We start from the raw sequence: 14,468 nt of genomic DNA on the forward strand, positions 1-14,468 counted from the left end.
AGCTCAGGAGTTTGAGACCAACATGGGCAATATGGTGAAACCCCATCTCTACTAAAACTACAAAAATTAGCCAGACATGGTGGCACACGCCTGTGGTCCCAGCTACTCGGAGGACGAGGCAGGAGGATCGCTTGAGCCTGGGCAGTGGAGGCTGCACCACTGCACTCCAACCTGGGCAGCACAGCCAAACCCTGCCTCAAAAACAAAACAACAACAACAAAAAGGCCTAAGAGGTCAGACATTTCCTCTTCTACCGTGTGAGGACATAGCATAAAGCACCGTCTATGAACCAGGATGCCGGCCCTCACCAGACACAGAACATGCCAGTGCCTGGATCTTGGACTTCCCAGCTCCCCAGACTGTGAGAAATGAATGTCTTGTATTTATAAACCACCCAGTCTGTGGCATTTTGTTGCAGCAGTCCACACCGAGTAAGACAGCAGGTCTGAAGTCTATAGGGCAGGCAGGCGGGAGAGGCAGGCTGGAAACGCCAGCAGCAGCTGAAGCGAAACGCTTTCTTTTCCCGGGAAACCCCCATTGTGCTTTTAAGACCTTTCAACTGATTGCATCAGACCCACCTACATTATTGAGACTAATCTCCTTCAGTTAAAGTCAACTGATTAGAACAACAACAACAAACAGGTAACTACAAGACGTGACGGATATGTTAATATGCTTGACGGTAGTAATCATCTCACTATGTATATATCTATCAAAAGATCACGTTGTATACCTTAAATATATACAACACAGTCAACTGATTAGAGACGTCAGTCACAGCTACAAAATCCTTCCTCAGTGACATGTCTCGGTGTTTGATTGAGCAGCTGGGGTCTGTAGCCCAGCCAGGTTGGCGCATAAACAGACCATCGCACTGCTGTGTCCCCACCACGGCCCTGTGGAGTGGGTTTTGAGATTATCCCCATCCTGTAGAAAAGGATGAGGAGACTCAGAGAGGGTAAGGAGCCCACCTGACTGAACAAACGGCGGAGACACCTGAGCCAGGGCTCGGAACGCCCCTTCCTCACCTCCCGCACCACGTCCCATCCAACCTTGCTCAGGGAATGTCTTCAGCTGCTATTATTAGCACCAAGCACAGCTCCAGGGACATGGCACAAAAAAGGAAAGTACATCTCAAAGTGGGTAACCATACCTGACCTTGTCCTAGGAAACAGAGCGTCAGGGAGGGAAGTCTTTGAAGATGAGAAGAGTTCAGTCAATGAAAGGGATAGGAACTAATTTATTCTTTCAAAAATATACTGAGGGCCAGGCACAGTGGCTCATGCCTGTAATCGTAGCACTTTGGGAGGCCGAGGTAGGCAGATCACTTGAAGTCAACATGGTGAAACCTTGTCTCTACTGAAAATACAAAAAGTTAGCTAGCTGGGTATGGTGGAGTGCACCTGTAGTCTCAGCCACTCTGGAGGCTGAGGCCAGAGACTTGCTTGAGCCTGGGATGCGGAGGTTACAGTGAGCTGAGATCGTGCCACTGCACTCCAGCCTGGATGACAGAGCAAGACTCCATTTAAATACATACTGAGGGCCAGGTGTGGTGGCTCATGCCTGTAATCCCAGCACTTTGGAAAGCCAAGGCGGGCGGATCACGAGGTCAGGAGATGGAGACCATCTTGGCTAACATGGTGAAACCCCATCCCTACTAAAAATACAAAAAATTAGCTGGGCCTGGTGGCGGGCGCCTGTAGTCCCAGCTATTCGGGAGGCTGAGGCAGGAGAATGGCGTGAACCCGGGAGGGAGAGCTTGCAGTGAGCTGAGATTGCTCATTGCACTCCAGCCTGGGCAACAGAGTGAGACTCTGTCTCAAAACAAATAAATAAAAATAAATATATACTGAGGCTGGCTATGGTGGTATGTGCCTGTAGTCCCAGCTACTCAAGAGGCCAAGGTGGGAGGATTATTTGAGGCCAGGAATTTGAGACCAACCTGGACAACATAGCAAGACCCCATCTCTACAAAAATAATAATAATAATAATAACTGGGCATGGTGGCATACACCTATAGCCCCAGCTACTTGGGAGACTGAGACAAGAGGATAGCTTGAGGCCAAGCACAGTGGCTCACACCTGTAATCCCAGCACTTTGGGAAGCTGAGGCAGGAAGATCAATTGAGCCCAGGAGTTTGAAACCAGCCTGGGGAATATAGTGACACCCCACCTGTATAAAAGTTTTTTAAATTAGCATACAGCCAGGCACAGTGGCTCATCCCTGTAATCCCAGCAGCACTTTGGGAGTCCAAGACAGGCGGATCACCTGAGGTCAGGAGTTTGAGACCAGCCTGGCCAACATGGCGAAACCCCATCTCTACTAAAAATATAAAAATCAGCCTGGCGTGGTGCACACCTGTAATCCCAGTTACTCAGGATGCTGAGGCAGGAGGATCGCTTGAACCTGGGAGGCAGAGGTTGAGTGAGCTGAGATTACACGACTGCATTCCAACCTGGGCGACAAGAGTGAAACTCCATCTAAAAAAATATATATATATTTATATTTATATTTATATTTATTTTTATATCTATATATATATACACACACACACACATACAGGGATGCCTGTAATCCCAGCACTTTGGGAGGCCGAAATGGGCGGATCACAAGGTCAGGAGATCAAGACCACCCTGGCTAACACGACGAAACCCCGACTCTACTAAAAATATAAAAAATTAGCTGGGCATTGTGGCCAGCACCTATAGTTCCAGCTACTCAGGAGGCTGAGGCAGGAGAATGGCGTGAACCCAGGAGGCGGAGCTTGCAGTGAGCCGAGATCACGCCACTGCACTACAGCCTGGGCAACAGAGCGAGACTCCATCTCAAAAAATATGTATATATATGTGTGTATATATATATTTTTATATATATATTTTTTAATTTTAAATTTTAAAAAAGCATTAACTATTTTGGAGAGGCTTTGCATCAATAAGGCATGAATTTTTGTACACCCCCGAGCTTTCTAAGCATTGCGTTCAGTGGGCTTCAGGCCTTGACTTATTCGACTCATGCCCTGCAAAGCCCCCTAGCAGAATGGAACGCTCTTAATGAATAAAGATAAAAGCCAGTGATGGTGCTAGTCAGCGAGGTCCTGGCCTGAAAGAGACAGCCCCCTCCAGTGGGATTTCTTAAACAGACGGTCTAATAAAGGTACCATTTGCAGAGGTGCGAGCAGGGTTAGGGATGTAGGGAGGGTAAGGATCTCAGGTGCCAGCAACGGGAGGGAAGGGTTCCTGCCAGATTCTGCTGAGTCCTGGAGGAACAAGGGGAGGAATAGTGTGACCAAGGCCTTAGTGAGAACTGAGATCATGGAGGAGCGGCTGCTGATGGCATTGAGGCTCCCAAGGTGGTCAGCAGGCAGGGAGGAGAGGATCCTCCAGCCCCCTCCAGTATCCTGCCTGTGCCTTCCTTTGGCCAAACCCACCTTGAAGTTGAAGGGCAAGGGAGCTTGCTGATGGGGTCAGTAGACGTCAGCCTCGTAGGCACAGGGGATGGCCACCTCGGCCTCCCAAATTGCTGAGATTACAGGCATGAGCCCCTGCATCCAGTCTGCCAAGTTTTTTTGTTTTTTTTATTTTTTTATTTTTTCAGACAGGGTCTCACTCCATCACCCAGGCTGGAGTGCGGTGGTGCAATCTTGGCTCACTGCAACCTCCGCCTCTTGGGTTCAAGTCGTGATTCTCATGCCTCAGCCCCCTGAGTAACTAGGATTACAGACACGTGCCACCACTACCCCTTACCTGGCTAATTTTTATTTTTTTAGTAGAGATGAGGTTTTGCCATGTTGGCCAGGCTGGTCTCGAACTCCTGACCTCAAGTGATCCGCCAGCTTCTGCCTTTCGAAGTGCTGGAATTACATGCGTGAACCACCGCACCCACCGCTACTTTTTAAATTATTTGTAGAGACAGAGTCTCACTATGTTACCCAGGCTGGTCTCAAACTCCTGGCTTCTAGTGATCCTCCTGCACTGGCCTCTCAAATTGTTGAGATTACAGGTGTGAGCCACTTTGGGCAACTCTATTTTATTTATTTTGCAAACAAATTTCCTAGAAATGTTAATTAAGTAGCTTGTCTGAGGCTACCCCCCTAACAGGTGCCAGGGGTGAGATTCAAACTTCTCCAGCTGGCACCAGAGCTGGAGCTTCTAGCACTGAACTGCCCCTTGCAATCCCCATCCTCTCCACATCTCTGTATGAGAGCTGGGACAAAAGGCAGAGCGTCGCCTGTCTGTACCTCTGCTCGGAACCTGTGTGCAGCAACTTGAAATTTTAGCCCCTCTGCGGATGACTGAATAGTCCTGAAAGCCCTGAGAGTATTGATTTTAGGGTTAGAAATAAATATTAGCGAACAAGCGAATTTGTAAACACAGAATCTGGGAATAAGGCAGATAGACTATATCTCTGTCCATTCAACTATCATCCAGACCAAGAAGTAGAACGTGCCCACTGCAGAGGGCTCCCTTCCGTGCACCTCCTACTGGATTACCATGACATGTCTCCTCCCAGACTCTCCCCAACCAGAGTAATTACAATTCTCACATCTATTGCCATGGATAATTTCTGCCGGGTATTAGACTTCATATAAATGGAATCATACAGTACGTAATCTCTTGTATCTGGCATTTTTCACACTACTCCTGTGAGTTTCCACCATGTTTTAGCACGTATCAACAGGTCATCCTATTTTATTAATGAATCGTATTCCATGGTATGAGTCTATATTAATTAATTTACACATTCACCTGTTGCTGGATATTCAGTTATCTTCAGTTTGAGGCTTTCATAAATGAAGCTGCAGTGAACATTCATTTGCCAGTCTTTGTGGACATGTTGTTTTCATTTCTCACGGATAAATACCTGGGGTGAAATTGCTGGATTATAGGAATACTCAGCTTTAGTAGACACTGACAAAACATTCCCCACAGCAATCGTGCCCATTTACACTCCCACCAATGATACAAGAGAGTTCCAGGTGCTCCACATCCTCACCAACACTTGCTATTGTCAATCCTTTTCATTTTAGTCATTCTGGCCGCAGAGTAAGAGTATATCCTTATACTTTTGATTTGATCTCCCTGATAACTGATGCTGAATTCTTTTTCATGTGATGATTATTACTATTATTTTTTGGTCCAGAGTCTTGCTCTGTCACCCAGGCTAGAGTGCAGTGGTACAATCTTGACTCACTGCAGCCCCTGCCTCCCGGGTTCAAGCAATTCTCCTGCCTCAGCCTCCTGAGTTTCTGGGACTACAGGCACGTGCCACTACACCTGGCTAATTTTTGTATTTTTAGTAGAGACAGAGTTTCACCATGTTGGCCTGGCTGGTCTCAAACTCCTGACCTCAGGTGATCCACCCCCTTGGTCTTGCAAAATGCTGGAATGACAGGTGTGAGCCACTGCACCCGGCCTGAATATCCTTTTTTTCATAAAGTGCTTGTTCATGTATTTTGCTCATTTTAAAAATCGAGATGTCTCCTTTTTGTTGATTTGTGAGAGTTCTTTATATATTCTGGATATAAGTTTGTTATAAGGTGCACATATGGCAGATATCTTCTGTCATATTCTGAGGATGTAGCAAGAAAACTAAAATTTTCAGCTCACTGCAACCTCTGCCTCCTGGGTTCAGACAATTCTCCCACCTCAGACTCCTGAGTGGCTGGGATTACAGGTGTGCGCCACTACACCTGGCTAATTTTTTATCTTTAGTAGAGATGGAATTTCACCATGTTGGCCGGGTTGGTCTCAAACTCCTGGCTTCAAGTGATCCACCCGCCTTGGCCTCCCAAAGAGCTGGGCAGAGCTGCCAGGCCCTCAGCAGGTGCACCACCCTCCAGGAACCTCCATGTGTTCGGCTATCCAAAAACTCTCTGAACCCAGTCCCTTTGGGTTTTTAAGGAGGCTTCATTAATTAGAGGCATGGCTAATTTTAATTAGAGGCATGGCTAATTAAACCATTGGCCACTGGTGATGAACTTAACCTTCAGCCCCTCCCTCCTTCTGAGAAATTGGGAGATGGACTGAAAGTCCCAACTCTATAATCCTGCCTTGACCTTTCTTGTGACCAGACCCTATCCGGAGGTTACCGGCCATTAGTCAATTCATTGGCATACGGAAGACATCACTTTGGAGGTTCCAAACATTTAGGAGTTTGTATGTCAGGAAAGGGGCTGGAGGAATGAAGACCAAATACATATTTCACACTATTACACACCATTCACCCCTGGTCTTTGGACATGGTTCCCTTATACCAAATGAATATACAACTCAAAAGATACTGCCACATTACTAGAATCCCATTCAATCATGACTAATTAGTTCAGTCCATCATATTGTAAGAATGTCTCCCGGAGCGAGACCACTCAGGTTTACAGCCTCCCATTCTATCTTATCAGGTTCTAAAAGCAGGAGTGGTCTCTGCACACATATAGTTTCACCCTCTCAGGCATCTGGTATAATTGAGCTAAGAGACGTCATCCCACGTTCTGAGCATCTTTCAGCCTGTTAACGTAACATTAGATTTCCTTCATTACATAACCTGTTTATTCATTCCTTTACCTTCAGCTACCATTATTCCTTCTCTTCATTTATATCCAAACTTTTCCACCTTTGCAAGGAACACGGTGCTTGTCTAGACTGCAGGCAGCAATACTAGTCTAGCAAGTACCCGCCCCCTAATCCACTTCCATTCAGACTGGGTAAGGTTATACAGGTGCAGAACTAGTGGACTGGTTTCACTACTGGACAATGTAGCTGCATCCACTGTTAGCCCCAGTTTTGCCAGATAGGATGGAGGTACAATCTGCCTCTATCAGGCCTTTAGGGAATTCTGACAAAAAAGGGATATGGAAAGATTTGTTAAAGGTTACACAATTACAGCTAGATAGGAGGAATGAGTTCGAGTGTTCTATAGCACTGTAGGATGACTCCAGTTAACAATAATATATAGCTTCAAATAGCTGGAAGGGGGATAGTGAATGTTCCCCACACAAAGAAATGAAACATTTTTGAGATGATGGATATGCGAATTACCCTGATTTGATCACTATATGTTGTGTGTATCGAAACATCACTATATACCCTGTAAATATATATGATTATTGTATGTCAGGTAAAAAATAATAACAAACAAAGAACATAGCTGCATTTTTTTTTTACTTAGGAATCATCCCTGCTTTCAGCACTTGGAGGTTCAAGACCTGGTTCTCGTCCTAGTGTTACCAACATGCCAAGGGTTTAGTCTAGTTCCCATTGCTAGATGCACAGAAAACCGACCCCTGAGACAATAAGGGTTGCTGGGGAAGAAGATTTTAATCGGGTGCTGAAGCCAAGGAGAATGGGAAATCAGCCTCAAATCCACCTGTGACTGACTAAAACTGGGGGGTTTATATAGTGGTGAAGGAATGTAAAACAGGAATTAGGGAGGAGTAAGGAAGCAATTATGAGAAATGAGGGATTTAGTCTCTCTTTGTCTGGGTGGTATAATCTGGTGAGTTTCAGTCCCTTGCCTGAAGGTCAGCTTCCAAAGGAAAGAACTCAAGTGAGACAAATGTAAATTTCAAGTTTTAACACCAAAAGGGTCACTTTCTAGGTTTATTCGAAAACTCAGCGGGTGAGGTGGCTCACTCACACCTGTAGTCCCAGCACTTCCGGAGGCCAAGGCAGGAGGATTGCCTGAGGCCAGGAGTTGGAGATCAGCCTGGCCAACATAGCGTGACCCTGTCTCTACAAAAAAAAAGTTTAAAACTTGCCAGGCGTGCTGGCACACATCTGTAGGACATGCAGGAAGCTAAAGTAGGAGGATCACTCGAGCGCAGGAGATGGAGGCTGAAATAAGCCAGGTTTGCACCACTGCACTCTAGCCTGGGTGACAGAGCCAGACCCTGCCTCAAAAATACAAAACAGTGAATACCATTTCTATGGGACAATTGGGTTGGTTTTACTAATACCAGTGCCTCAGGTAGGGGGAAAAAATGAGGTTACATCTGGAAGAAAGGAAAAAATACATAGTCATTATAGCAACTTGGCAAGAATTGCATAGCCACACCAGCATTCTCCCCACCCCCACTTTCCCAGGTCAACCAGAAAACAGGAAAGTCTAGTGGTGCCCTCCTCTAGCCCCATCAGGTTGAGTGTGAGCACACACTCAGGAAGGTGTGTAAGCCAGATCTTCCTGTTTTGTTTTGTTTTGTTTAATTTTTATGGGTACATTTAAAAAAAATTATGGGTACATTCTTCATGCTTTTATCTTCTCTGTTTTAGACAACCAATGTTTTAATTGCTCATTCCACTTCTTGATCAAATTATTACCCAAAGGAGGACAGCTCTGCCCATTGCTGGACATTATGGGCTGGACAGTGTGTTCCTTGGATGGAAGAAATGACGACAGCCTGTGCAAATGTGTGTAATATATTCTGTTCTGATTCTTTTTTTTTTTGAAACGGAGTCTTGCTCTGTCGCCCAGGCTGGAGTGCAGTGGCTGGATCTTGGCTCACTGCAAGCTCCGCCTCCCGGGTTTACGCCATTCTCCTGCCTCAGCCTCCAGAGTAGCTGGGACTACAGGCGCCCGCCACCTCGCCCGGCTATTTTTTTGTATTTTTTACTAGAGACGGGGTTTCACTGTGTTAGCCAGGATGGTCTTGATCTCCTGACCTCGTGATCCGCCCGTCTCGGCCTCCCAAAGTGCTGGGATTACAGGCTTGAGCCACTGTGCCCGGCCTGTTCTGATTCTTTTACAGCACTCTGAGCATTTGCATCTTCCACTGGGTAAGCAAAGGCCAGCCCAGAGTCAACGTCTATTCCTGTCAAGACCCATTTGTAGCCCCCCAGGGCTACCAGCATCAGCCTCACTTGCCAGCTGTGCTCGGAACCTTCCCACCAGGGAATCTGCCCCATAGCCATCTGCAGTTTCTGTCTGGCAGACAGAACAGTTCTTACTGGCATTATGTGCCTGAGAGGGTGCAATAGAAACATGTTTAGATTCAGCCCATCTCTGCACTGCTGCAGTGCCCTCATATCCTTTCATTTCACGGACACAGGTGGCCACCTTAAGTGAGCATACAGGGATATCTGCTTGTCGATTTCAATCACCTTCCAAACCTGGAAGGGAGCTCTTCTGATGGGCATTGACATGTCCTACTTTAAGGACCCCTCAAATTTCCAAAGGGCTGTGTGTGTCCCATATGGGCATCCCTTTAATAGGCTAGGTTTCCATTATCCACCTGCTTGACTATATGGCCAAATCATTGGCCACGGCCTGTGAGTCAGTAAAAACTCAAACAGAGGGGCTTTTAGCACTGTTCAATTCTTCAGCATGCAGTTCAGCTCACTGAATGGATTTGTTTTTATCTTCTTTGATCAGAATGGCATCCTTCTAAATAGGACGTGGTCTTTTCATCTTGGCACTGTCATCTGCACACCAAGCAGCTCTTTGTTGGTTGGTTGAGAGCTGTTTATAGGGCACTGTCCAAGTGGCAGTAGGATCCAGCTGCTCCCATACTGTTCCAGAGTCAGTCTGAGGGAGAAAGAGGCTCCCTTTTCATTAGTATCTCCTCCTTGCATTCCCCAGGTAGCATGATCCTGTATAAATCATTTCTAATTTCTTAGGGGACTCTTCTGGGCATTTTAATCTCCATTAGAGTGTTTTAAAACATAATCCAAGATATTATTGGTATTTCAGGCTTCAAGATCATTTCATGTCTCAGTCATAGGGGTAGCTTGAATTAATATCCCATAGAAAGTAGTATTATACTCTTCATATTGAAATTCTCTAGTCCAGGGTCCCAGTACTTGTCATTGGAAGGTGCTTATAGGCTGTTCCCATAGGTCCCAGTCTAGGTTCCATACGGGGCTCTGCCCCAGAGAATTTGTTCATAGCATCACTCCATCTTCTATTCTACATTGTGTGGGCTCCAGACATCTGACTGGTTCCTATTCAGCATGTCCAATTAATATTGATTAAAGGCAGATGTACATGGCTTTTGTTTTATAATGCTAGGTATGGGAAACATTTCTCAGGCTGATACAATGTCTATCCCTATAATGCAATCAGGGAAAATCACTTCAGAGAAAGTGTGTTCAAATATACCAACTCTCCTATAAAGGTTTATCTTAATTATCTTAACCAACCCTCACTTTCCTAACTGTAGCCTCTATTAGAACTTTATTAATGGGTTTTGGTTTTACAATACTAGGTAGGAGAAGTGTTCCCCAGCCAGATACGCTATGCAGTCTCATTAAACATTTAGGTAAAGGAGACACAACTTCTTTACATGTAACTTGTTCAAGCATTCCAACTTTCATAAGTCTATCAACCCTTAAATTTTTATGTTCTCTCAATCAAATTATACCCCAAGTCAGGACTTCACCAATGGATGTTGGTACCATAGTCAGTGGACCTCCTATATCAAGGAGTCCCAAGAATTTCCACCATCCCTGATCATTTTATCCACTTGTGTACACAGGCCTTTAGGTCCCCATCAGGGCATTGAGCAAAGGAACTCTTGCTTGTTGGGTTAATCTTTATCTCGATTAAACAGCCAGACTACTGCCCCAGGAAATTTCATATCAGATGTCTTATTATAATCTCTGCTTTCTGACTTTTAAAATTTCTCCAAACTAAGGTAAATATAGCAAACTTTTTTGGAACCCTTTAATGTTAGAGAACCAACAAGTACTCCCTTTGGCCCACCCAACCTTAAATAGGATTATATTAAAACCTTTCTTCTAACTCTATCAACTTCTATTTTACTTTTCCCACTTCTGACACCAAATCTGAGACCATAGGGAACACAACTAAAGTGTTTTTTCTATTCTCTCACTCAACAACCAACACTTCTCTGTTGATTGGTGTCACCAAGGATTGTGTAGGAATTTCTCCTCACTAGCAACTAATTAATCAGTTCTGCAGTGGACACCAATTGGGTGTACTCCAATTCAATTCTCATACTATCTACCCGGACTTCACAGCAGATCCCACGTTGAGAGCTTGGTCCCACAAGACTGTCCCCCACTTCCAATGACAATTGTAGGCTCCAGGTTCTCTACTTGTGCTTCTGACTGACCAGCTATAAATTGGGGTTCCCATAACCCCTTTCTCTTCAATTAATTTTTTAGAGCAGCTCAAAGAACTTAGAAAAACACTTATGTTTACCAGTTTATTATAAAGGATGTTATAAAGGATACAGAGGAAGAGACACACAGAGTGAGGTGCAAGGGAAGGAGAATGGAGTTGCCACGCCCTCTCCAGGCATGCCACCTTCCAGGAACCTCCATGTGTTCAACTGTCCAGAAGTCCCCTAAACCCAGTCTTTTGGGGTTTTTAAATGGAACATTCATTACATAGGCATGATTGATTAAATCATTGCCCATTGGTATTCCACTTAACTTTCATTCCCTCTCCCCTCCACAGAGGTTGGGAGACGAGCTGAAAGTCCCAACCCTTTAATCATGACTTGTTCTTTCCTGTGACCAGTCCCCATACTGAAGCTACCTGGGGCCTGCCAGTGGAAGTGGGGGGAGGGGGTGTTAGGAAGACCAAATATATATTTCACAGTATCACACATTTATAGCTCTTGGGATTTAAAAAATTCACTATGTCTCTTTTTCCTCACCTGTGAAATAGGGATAAAGTTCTGCCTCAGAAGGGTGTCAGGATGCTTCAGGGAGATAATATGTACAAAGTGCTTAGAAAGATCCCTGCACCGAGTATGCACTTATATTGTTATCAGGCATGGGATGGGTCATTTCAGGAAGAGGGAGCTCCTGTTCTCAGATCCTAAGTCTGAAAAGTTCAGAATTCAAAGAGGATCAATAAATGGCCTTTCACCAGGATCACAGTGGATTTTGTAGAATGGTGGGCTGGTAAGCTGATTTGGTGTTAACCATTGCTATGGTGTAAATTCTCCCAACATGACCAGTTTCAAGCTAATAATGGTTTAACACCTGGCTTGCACAATTTCTGAAAATTTAATAATCAGCTCTTTTGAGCCAGTGCAAGCCACCTCCAGAACACCATTAGCTTTTGTGTCACCCAGTTTTGTGAACGTGGGCAGGTCTCTTCTTGCCTCTGCATCTTACTTCCCTCCATCTCTCCAAATGGAGCTAAACCATCCAACTCATTCATGCAGTACGTATTTATTTGAGAACATACTACCTAGCAGTCACTAGGTTGGGCTCTGGAAATGCAGCCTTGAACAAAAGCAGACCAAAACCAAAACAAAAACCCTGTGAAGCTTACATTCTGGAAGTGGGATTAGGGGGAGAGCAACTAAAAATAACAGTGAAAGAACAAAATCAGCCGGGCGCAGTGGCTCACGCCTGTAATCCCAACACTTTGGGAGGCCGAGGTGGTCGGATCACCTGAGGTTAGGAGTTCAAGACCAGCCTGACCAACATGGAGAAACCCTATCTCTACTAAAAATACAAAATTAGCCGACTGTGGTGGTGCATGCCTGTAATCCCAGCTACTCAGAAGGTTGAGAGAGGAGAATCACTTGAAGCCAGGAGGCAGAGGTTGTGGTGAGCCGAGATCATGCCATTGCACTCCAGCCTGGGTAACAAGAGCAAAACTCTGCCTCAAAAGGAAAAAAAGAAAAGAAAAGAATGAGAAAAGAAAAGGAAAAGGAAAAAGAAAATTGTTGGTGCTATGAAGAGGTATGACATAGAGTTATTGTGTTGGGAGTAGCAGCTAATTTGGAAACTATGATCAATGAAAGCTTCGTAAACGGGAGAAGGTGAGCCTTAAATAAGAAGGGTCATCTGCCAGTGTGGTAGGAAAAGCATTCCAGCAGAAAGAACGGCAAGTGCAAAGACCCGGGGGCTGGAATTGTTTGGTTTGTTTAAGGAATTGAAAGAAAGTCACAGCGGGCTGAGTGATTGAGGCAGGGAGTGGCCTCAGCTGGTACAGGTGTTTAGTGGTGGTTGTTCTGAAGGTGGAGGCTAAGGTAGAGGCCAAGAGAGCAGAGCATAGGCTGCTACAGCCAGAGTCCTACAGGGAGAGGTGGTGACAGCTCTGACCAGGATGGGAGAATAAGAAAAGGACAAAGCAGAGATTTGTTTTGGAGGCAGAGCCAGCGGCTCTTGCAGACAAATTGGATGTGAGCGGAGAGGGAAGGAACTATTCGGAGAATGGATATGTTTTTGAGGCAGCACAGCCCCTACTGGGTAACTTCAAAAGCTCCTGCCTTGAACTGCTACAGAAATAACAGAGGCTCAGAGATTATTTTGCTCCTGCCTATGCCAAGGGGACAGGAACAGGAGGGTGGCATACACATGGTAAACCGGTGCAAAGTGGAAAGGGGAGGGAGAAACTCACTACAAGTTGTTGAGGTGCTGGGTGGAGCCAGGAGCTGCTCCAAGATCTCTCATTCTTCTCAATAACCTTGAGCAAGAGGGAATTTTCCACCTTGCAGGGGAAGACGCTGAGGTTCTGGGAAGAGAAATGGCTTGTCCAAGGTCACACAGCCAAGTCAGTGAAGGAACAGGGAGCCAGGATGCTTTGCGCCTAAACCCTGGATGGTGGTTTCCTCCCCACCTGCTCCCCCAGGATAAGTCCCCCAGTCCCTTCCCATTGCCCTGTTACACTGGGGATGAGGGTTGGGGTGGAGGGAAAAAGCAAATTTCACTCCAAACATCAGTGTTTTCATTATTCATGAAAATAGATGGAAAAGCTGAACTGTGGCCCACAGGAAGAGGGGCTCGGGGGCCTGGACTCCCGGGTCTGAGGGAGGAGGGCCTGGGGGCCTGGACTCCCGGGTCTGAGGGAGGAGGGGGCTGGGGGCCTGGACTCCCGGGTCTGAGGGAGGAGGGGGCTGGGGGCCTGGACTCCCGGGTCTGAGGGAGGAAGGGGCTGGGGGCCTGGACTCCCGGGTCTGAGGGAGGAGGGGGCTGGGGGCCTGGACTCCCGGGTCTGAGGGAGGAGGGGGCTGGGGGCCTGGACTCCCGGGTCTGAGGGAGGGGGGGGCTGGGGGCCTGGACTCCCGGGTCTGAGGGAGGAGGGGGCTGGGGGCCTGGACTCCCGGGTCTGAGGGAGGAGGGGGCTGGGGGCCTGGACTCTCGGGTCTGAGGGAGGAAGGGGCTGGGGGCCTGGACTCCCGGGTCTGAGGGAGGAGGGGGCTGGGGGCCTGGACTCCCGGGTCTGAGGGAGGAGGGGGCTGGGGGCCTGGACTCCCGGGTCTGAGGGAGGAGGGGGCTGGAGTCCTGGACTCCCGGGTCTGAGGGAGGAGGGGGCTGGGGGCCCGGACTCCTGGGTCTGAGAGAGGAGGGGCTGGGGCTAGTCGCCTAGGTCTAAGGGAGGATGAGATTGGGACCTGAAGGAGGAGGGAGCTGGATTTTAGGAAGTATCCCAGACTCCGTGTTCTGCGGACGGGGTGGAAAGACGTGGGGACGCCTGGGGCGGGAGGGGGTAGGGGCCGGGCCGCAGTAACAAAGGCCTCTCCCTCCAACAAGCAACCCCCCCTCGACC

General features: G+C 46.9%; 1 long non-coding RNA gene across 1 annotated transcript; it reads right to left on the reverse strand.

The window, feature by feature from the left end:
- Positions 1–1,224: 1,224 nt before the first annotated feature.
- Positions 1,225–13,550, reverse strand: LOC135968606 (uncharacterized). Its single transcript, XR_010583524.2, has 3 exons — positions 13,320–13,550; positions 4,748–4,862; positions 1,225–2,482 (listed from the first exon to the last, which is right to left on the reverse strand). It is a non-coding gene; the product is annotated as an uncharacterized lncRNA (long non-coding RNA).
- Between the last annotated feature and the right edge of the window lie 918 nt (positions 13,551–14,468).

The sequence above is a fragment of the Macaca fascicularis genome, chromosome 19, assembly GCF_037993035.2.
Source record: "Macaca fascicularis isolate 582-1 chromosome 19, T2T-MFA8v1.1".
NCBI classification, from domain to species: domain Eukaryota; kingdom Metazoa; phylum Chordata; class Mammalia; order Primates; family Cercopithecidae; genus Macaca; species Macaca fascicularis.